Source organism: Rhinoderma darwinii, chromosome 1 (assembly GCF_050947455.1).
Source record: "Rhinoderma darwinii isolate aRhiDar2 chromosome 1, aRhiDar2.hap1, whole genome shotgun sequence".
Lineage (NCBI taxonomy): Eukaryota > Metazoa > Chordata > Amphibia > Anura > Rhinodermatidae > Rhinoderma > Rhinoderma darwinii.
This window is the reverse complement of record NC_134687.1, coordinates 218,122,347-218,128,346: the sequence shown is the minus strand read 5'-3', so window position 1 is coordinate 218,128,346 and position 6,000 is coordinate 218,122,347. Positions and strand designations below refer to the sequence as shown.

General features: G+C 45.1%; 1 protein-coding gene across 2 annotated transcripts in view; it reads left to right on the top strand.

Annotated features, from left to right (window-relative positions):
- Window positions 1-997: 997 nt before the first annotated feature.
- The window catches only part of CCDC158 (coiled-coil domain containing 158), a 193,773-nt gene continuing 188,770 nt past the window's right edge, over window positions 998-6,000 (top strand). The window contains exon 1 of one of the 2 annotated variants that reach the window (XM_075849847.1): window positions 998-1,146. The gene's annotated coding sequence lies outside the window, so the exon portion shown is untranslated. Of the gene's footprint in view, window positions 1,147-2,729; window positions 2,806-6,000 lie in introns of those variants that run through there. The other variant, XM_075849848.1, reaches the window with a different exon arrangement.

Here is a 6,000-nt window from a genome sequence, read left to right as displayed (position 1 = left end):
GCGGGGTTCACCCGACGGAAACCTCCGACGGAACCCCGGAACGGAAATGAACGGTGATGAGAAAAGGCCCTAAGGCCTTACTTATAATTAACTCTACCTGCAACCCTGTTCATGCTGTCCTCCCCTTATGGCTTTCAGCCTAGGTCCGGCCATTTCTACACTGGGAGAATTTACCTTTGCCCGGTAATTGGCATAGGATTGGGGGAGGGGCAGAGGCCAGCTGACCTTTGGGGAAATAAAAAGGAGGAATAAGGAATATGCTGTGGTCTGGTCAGACTTACATGAAGAGGAAGAACGACGCTGCTCCTTCCCAATTTATTTAGGATAATTTAAATGTATTTTAATTTTCATAATAATTCTTTGTCACAGCTTTTATTGTAAGGGGGTAATATCGCTCAACACTTTGAGCGGACAGCTTGTTTTCTGTAGGCTTGAGCTCATGGCTAAGTCTTGTTTAATATTACTAAATGGTTATTTATGTTTTATTGAAAGTTTGTTAAAAGTTTGTTTGGTAACTTTTAATAAAGACCGTGGCCAAAATACTTTTTACTCCACTAAACAGTCTCTTTCCCTTGTCTTTTTTATTAGATTTAAGTATGATTTGTAATCCCATGGTACTACGTATATTCAGTAAATCATGTGCGCCCAGTTATTGTATCTTCGCTGCTGTCCTACTCTCCGCCATCCCCACCCAGACACTCTTTACAGCCTCCTGTCTTCGTTATTTCACATAAGCGGCTTCTCTCCAAAGATGTCTGACAACATAAGAACTGGGGGCCAATGTCTGGGAGGGGAACAATGTACAGACACAAAATGCTGCACACAGGAAAGGGGAAGTGCTGTGCATACCCAGGTGTGTGTTCATACAGCTGGGTGAAAACTGTTGTGCTTGTGTAAGCCCCCTCCCCTCATGAGACTATGGTAATGCCCCTAGAGAGAGAAGCTTGATACTTTACCTACTACCTATTCAGTACAACAACACTGGGCGGTCCCAGCCTGCAGGCTTGGGGTGTCCCCATGGAGACAATGAAGCGTCCCTGCCTAACCAACGGCACACAGTGGTGTGGGGGCTGGAGGGGGGGTTGTCATACATTACAGAGCTTAGAATCCTGCATGTGAGCTGGTTACAGGGCGGCCCCTGCACAGGTGACATTTCTTTGTCTGCTGTTTCTTATAGATGATGGTGGTATTCCTCTTGGCGAGGGGGTCTGCTGGGGATGTGCAGTGAAGTTGGCAAGAGATCTGCCTTCTCTCACACCTCTGCCGTTTGATGCACTTGTTGTGGCACAGTATGGCTGCAATGCACTTTTGTGTTGTACAGCAGCGCACTGTAGGTTGAGTTCAGACTTTGTGTTGTGATGTGTTTTTCTCATGGATTTCAAAAGGGAAAACCGCAATATTTAAAACTACATAATACGTTTGTATTTTTTACATGTGGGACTGCGATAGCTTTGTGGTTGTGTGTTTTTTTTTTTTTAATGTAAGCATTTCTAGGGACATTTCCAGGAATCGTTTATTTACCAAAAATCACAATTAGCAAGGCCCCAACAAAACTCCTTGTACTAACCAGTGGTTTTGCCACCGTCTGAACCCAGTCATAAATTTACAGTATGACACAATTTACACAGGGATCTAAGGTTATTTTAAAGCTGGATTCACACGAGTATGTTCGGTCCGTAAAGGATGGAACGTATTTCAGCCGCAAGTCCCGGACCGAACACACTGCAGGGTGCCGGGCTCCTAGCATCATAGTTCTGTACGACGCTAGGAGTCCCTGCCTCGCCTGTCTCGTACTGTAATCATGTTTTCAGTACGGGACAGTAGTTCCACGGCGAGGCAGGGACTCCTAGCGTCGTACATAACTATGGTGCTAGGAGCCCAGCTCCCTGCAGTGTGTTCGGTCCGGGACTTGCGGCCGAAATGCGTTCCATCCTTTACGGACCGAACATGCTCGTGTGAATCCAGCCTAACTGATACACAGCTTAATATTCATGTATCTGTCTGTATGTGGCAGAAACTCAGGAGGTACAATATATCTTTATGTTACATCTGCCGTCTCTTCTACTCCTGTCTGTGTGTCAGTTTTTACTGTAAGTCTGGCATTCTGTTCATGAACCAGAAAATTATCATCAATAACATCTTGCTACACCGGCTACTCACTTATTTTATTCCACATTAAGGGCACGTTCAGACGTGGCAGAGTTTTTCCGCTGCAAATGTTGGTGCAGATTTGGGGCAATTACGCAACGAATCTGCACCAACATTTGCATATTTGACAGGTAGTTCAGACGTTGCAGAAAACACAGCGGACTTGCCACAGATTTCAGTTTTTGCATTGCAAATGCTGAAATACGCAGTGAAATTCCGCTTCTTCTCTGCAACAGACAGTGCATGCTGCGGACTGAAAATTCGCAACGTCTGAACTAACTTGCCTAAAAATGTATTGAAGCAACTGTAAAAAAGGTCCGCTGGAGAATTCTACTGCAGACTGTACGTAGCGGAATTCCACAGCAATTCCGCCACGTCTGGCCGTGCCCTAATATTGCTCTCGTGTTAACCCCCCCCCCTATTCCTTCTTCCCCTCATTAAACTTAGGAACATCCATAGAGAGAAGCCTGATACTTTATAAGAAAACTGGAAATGAGTGTGTTTTCGCAGGCTTGGGGAATCTCTATGGAGACAAGGAGGCACCCATGCCAAACCAACAGCACACAATAGAGTGGGGGCTGGGGGGATATCATGTGTCCTCCTCATACACAGCATAGAATCCTGGATGCGGTGGCTTACGGAGTGGCCCCAGCACAGGTGATGTTCCTTTCTCTTCACATTATTTTATGGGAATCATAATCATGGTGAGGCGGCTGCTGGAGGTGCGCAGTGAAGCTGGCGGGAGATCTGTCTGCATTCTATCCCTCTGTTCTTTGTGCACTTGCATCTTTACTTGTGGTAGGAGTAATGAACAATGAACTTTTACTGTAAAGTAGTGGTCTCCAACCTGTGAGCGTTGCAAGAGACTACCCTTCTAGCAAGTATTGACAGCTGAAGGCTGTGATGATATTTTGGGAGTTAGGCCGGGTTCACATGTAGCATAAATGCTACGGATTTCATTGCGTAAAATCTGCAGCATATTAGGGCTTGTCCACGCGTAACAGAATTGCTGCAGAAAATTTCTGCAGCAATTCCGCAGAAACTAGCAGACATTCCGCTGCGGAAAAATCGCACCATTTCCAGCGTTTTTTACTGCAGAAAATGGTGCGCAATTTGCTGCGTTTTTCTCAATGCTGGGAGATGGTGACATCTCCTCTGAAAAACGTAGCAATTCAGTCCACTTTTCGCAGCAGGAATTGACACGCTGCGGTACGACAATTTCTGCAAGGAAATTTTACACAGCATTTGTTAAGGGTATGTGCACACGGTAGCAGGCTTTTACGTCTGAAAAGAGAGACCTGCCTCGTTTCAGACGTAAATGCTCCTCCTCGCATTTTGCGAGGCTTCTCTGACAGCCGTAAATTTTGAGCTGTGCTTCATTGAGTTCAATGAAGAACGGCTCAAATTACGTCTGAAAGAAGTGTCCTGCACTTCTTTTGACGAGGCTGTATTTTTACGCATCGTCGTTTGACAGCTGTCAAACGACGACGCGTAAATGACAGGTTGTCTGCACAGTACGTCGGCAAACCCATTCAGATAAATGGGCAGATGTTTGCCGATGTATTGTAGCCCTATTTTCAGACGTAAAACGAGGCATAATACGCCTCGTTTACGTCTGAAAATAGGTCGTGTGAACCCAGCCTAAATCTCACCCACTTTGCTGCTACTGTATTCTGCTGCGTATTTTCCGTCTGCAATTCCGCTACGTGTGGACAAGCCCTTACAGTAGCAGCAAAGTGGATGAGATTTTAACAGGTGCGTTTATTTGGACGGAATGTGCTGCGTGTTCTAGATTGAATATGCTGCGTAGTTTTACGCAGCGTATTCGACCCATGTGAATTCGGCCTTATAATTAGGAAACAGCTAGGGAGCCACAGTTTGGAGATCACTGCTGTAGAGTCATTGATTTGGAGCATTGTTTTTCAACTTTGATACTCAAGTACCCCTACAGGTCATATTTTCAGGATTTCCTTTGCATTTCACAGGTCATATAATTATTGATAGTGCATCAGGAATTGATGACCGGAGACGAGGAACTCTGATTTAGGGTCTGATCACATGACCGTTGCCCTTCCGTTGAGGGGTTCCGTCGGAGGTTCTGTCAGGTTAACACCTCAACGGAAAGGCAAACAGAAACTTAGGCTGCCGTTTCCCTCACCATTGAACTCAATGGTGACGGAAACCTAGCTAATGGTTTCCGTCTGTCATCGGTGTGACAGGGTTCCGTTGTTTCGGACGGAATCAATAGCGCAGTCGACTGCGCTATTGGTTCCGTCAAGAAGCTGAGGTTTCCGTTTGCTTTTCGACTGAGGGGTCAACCCGACGGAAACCTCCGACGGAACCCCTCAGCGGAAACTAACGCTGATGTGAACACACACTTAGGGCTCATGCACACGATGTAGCCATGTGCACGGCCGTGACTTTCGGGTCGGCCAGCAGCGGACTGTCAGCCGCGAGCCGCCCGCAAATCGCGGGCCATGCACATTATTTTCAATGAGCCCGACCCGCAGAACACGGCCGTAATAAGACATGTCCGTTCTTTCTGCGGTGCGGGCTCCTGGGCCATGAACGGACCGTAAAAAATACGGTCGTGTGCATGGCCCCATAGAAATGAATGGGGCCGCAATTCTCCCGTGGATTTTCGGGGGAATTGCGCCCACAAAAGCATGTTTGTGTGGATGAGGGCTAAGGCACATGACACTGTTTACACAAGGATTTAATATCATCAACAGTAGGCTCTTGAAGTGCAAAATATTTCATATGAGTGATAATGTATCAATCTGCAAATATTGCAACATATGTATCAACTCAGTTAATAGTTTTCAGTTTTTTCGACCAAAAACAAAACAGTATATGCGTATGTCTATTACATCACTACTTTCAGGGTATGTCCATGCGTGACGGGAAATCCGCCTGTGCATTTTGTTACAAATTTGCACCGTTTTGTTCTGATTTTCACTGTGAATTTTACCGCTTCATTAAAAGGAGTGAAAATCCGCAGCATAAATTGACATGCTGCAGCAGGTCAATTTATAAGCAGACATTTTCTGCAGTATGTGGATGAAATTTGTTTAAACCTCATTTTATATCACTATAAACTTTTAAGGTTCCTATGGTCATATTGAACATTTTTCTATTATAAATTTGGGAACAGTGTTTTTTTTTGGTACTACAGTGTAGCTCTAAATATGTTGCTGGCCCACAGTCACCACTGAAGGGTCTAATATGACTGTATATGACTCCATCTAAAACTGTAAACAGATCAGTTTTTAAACAAATTATCAAGGATTTTTTATCAACAATTGGGTTTGCAACTAATCTACAATTCGCTTGCTGAAAATGTCCACAGCGTGTGGTAGCCATTTGTTCAAATCTTATCCACCTTACTGCTACTGTAATTTGCTGTGCATTTTCCATCCAAACATGCGGACATAATCCACAGCATTTACGCTATGTGTGAACGTAGCTAAAGGCTGAAATTCACTGCAAAAATCAGACAGAAGCAGGCCACATATAGCATGCAGATTAGAAAATCTGAAGCATGCCCTATAATCCGGCAGATTTTTTTCTGCAGCAAGTGAAGTTTCTTTGTAAAAACCCATTAATTTGCAATGTAAGGCCTAGTGCCCACTTCAGTCTTTTTCTTCAGGGTGCTAGCCGTTTTTCTGACGGATAGCACCCTGACCCATTCATTTCAATGAGGCCATGCACACTTCAGTTTTTTTACGGTCCCGTTGCTCCGTTCCGACAAAAGTAGAGCATGTCCTACTTTGGTCCGAGATTCCGTGACCGTGAGGCCCATGCAAGTCAATGGGGCCGTCAAAATAACTGAAGGCACACGGTGTGCCGTCC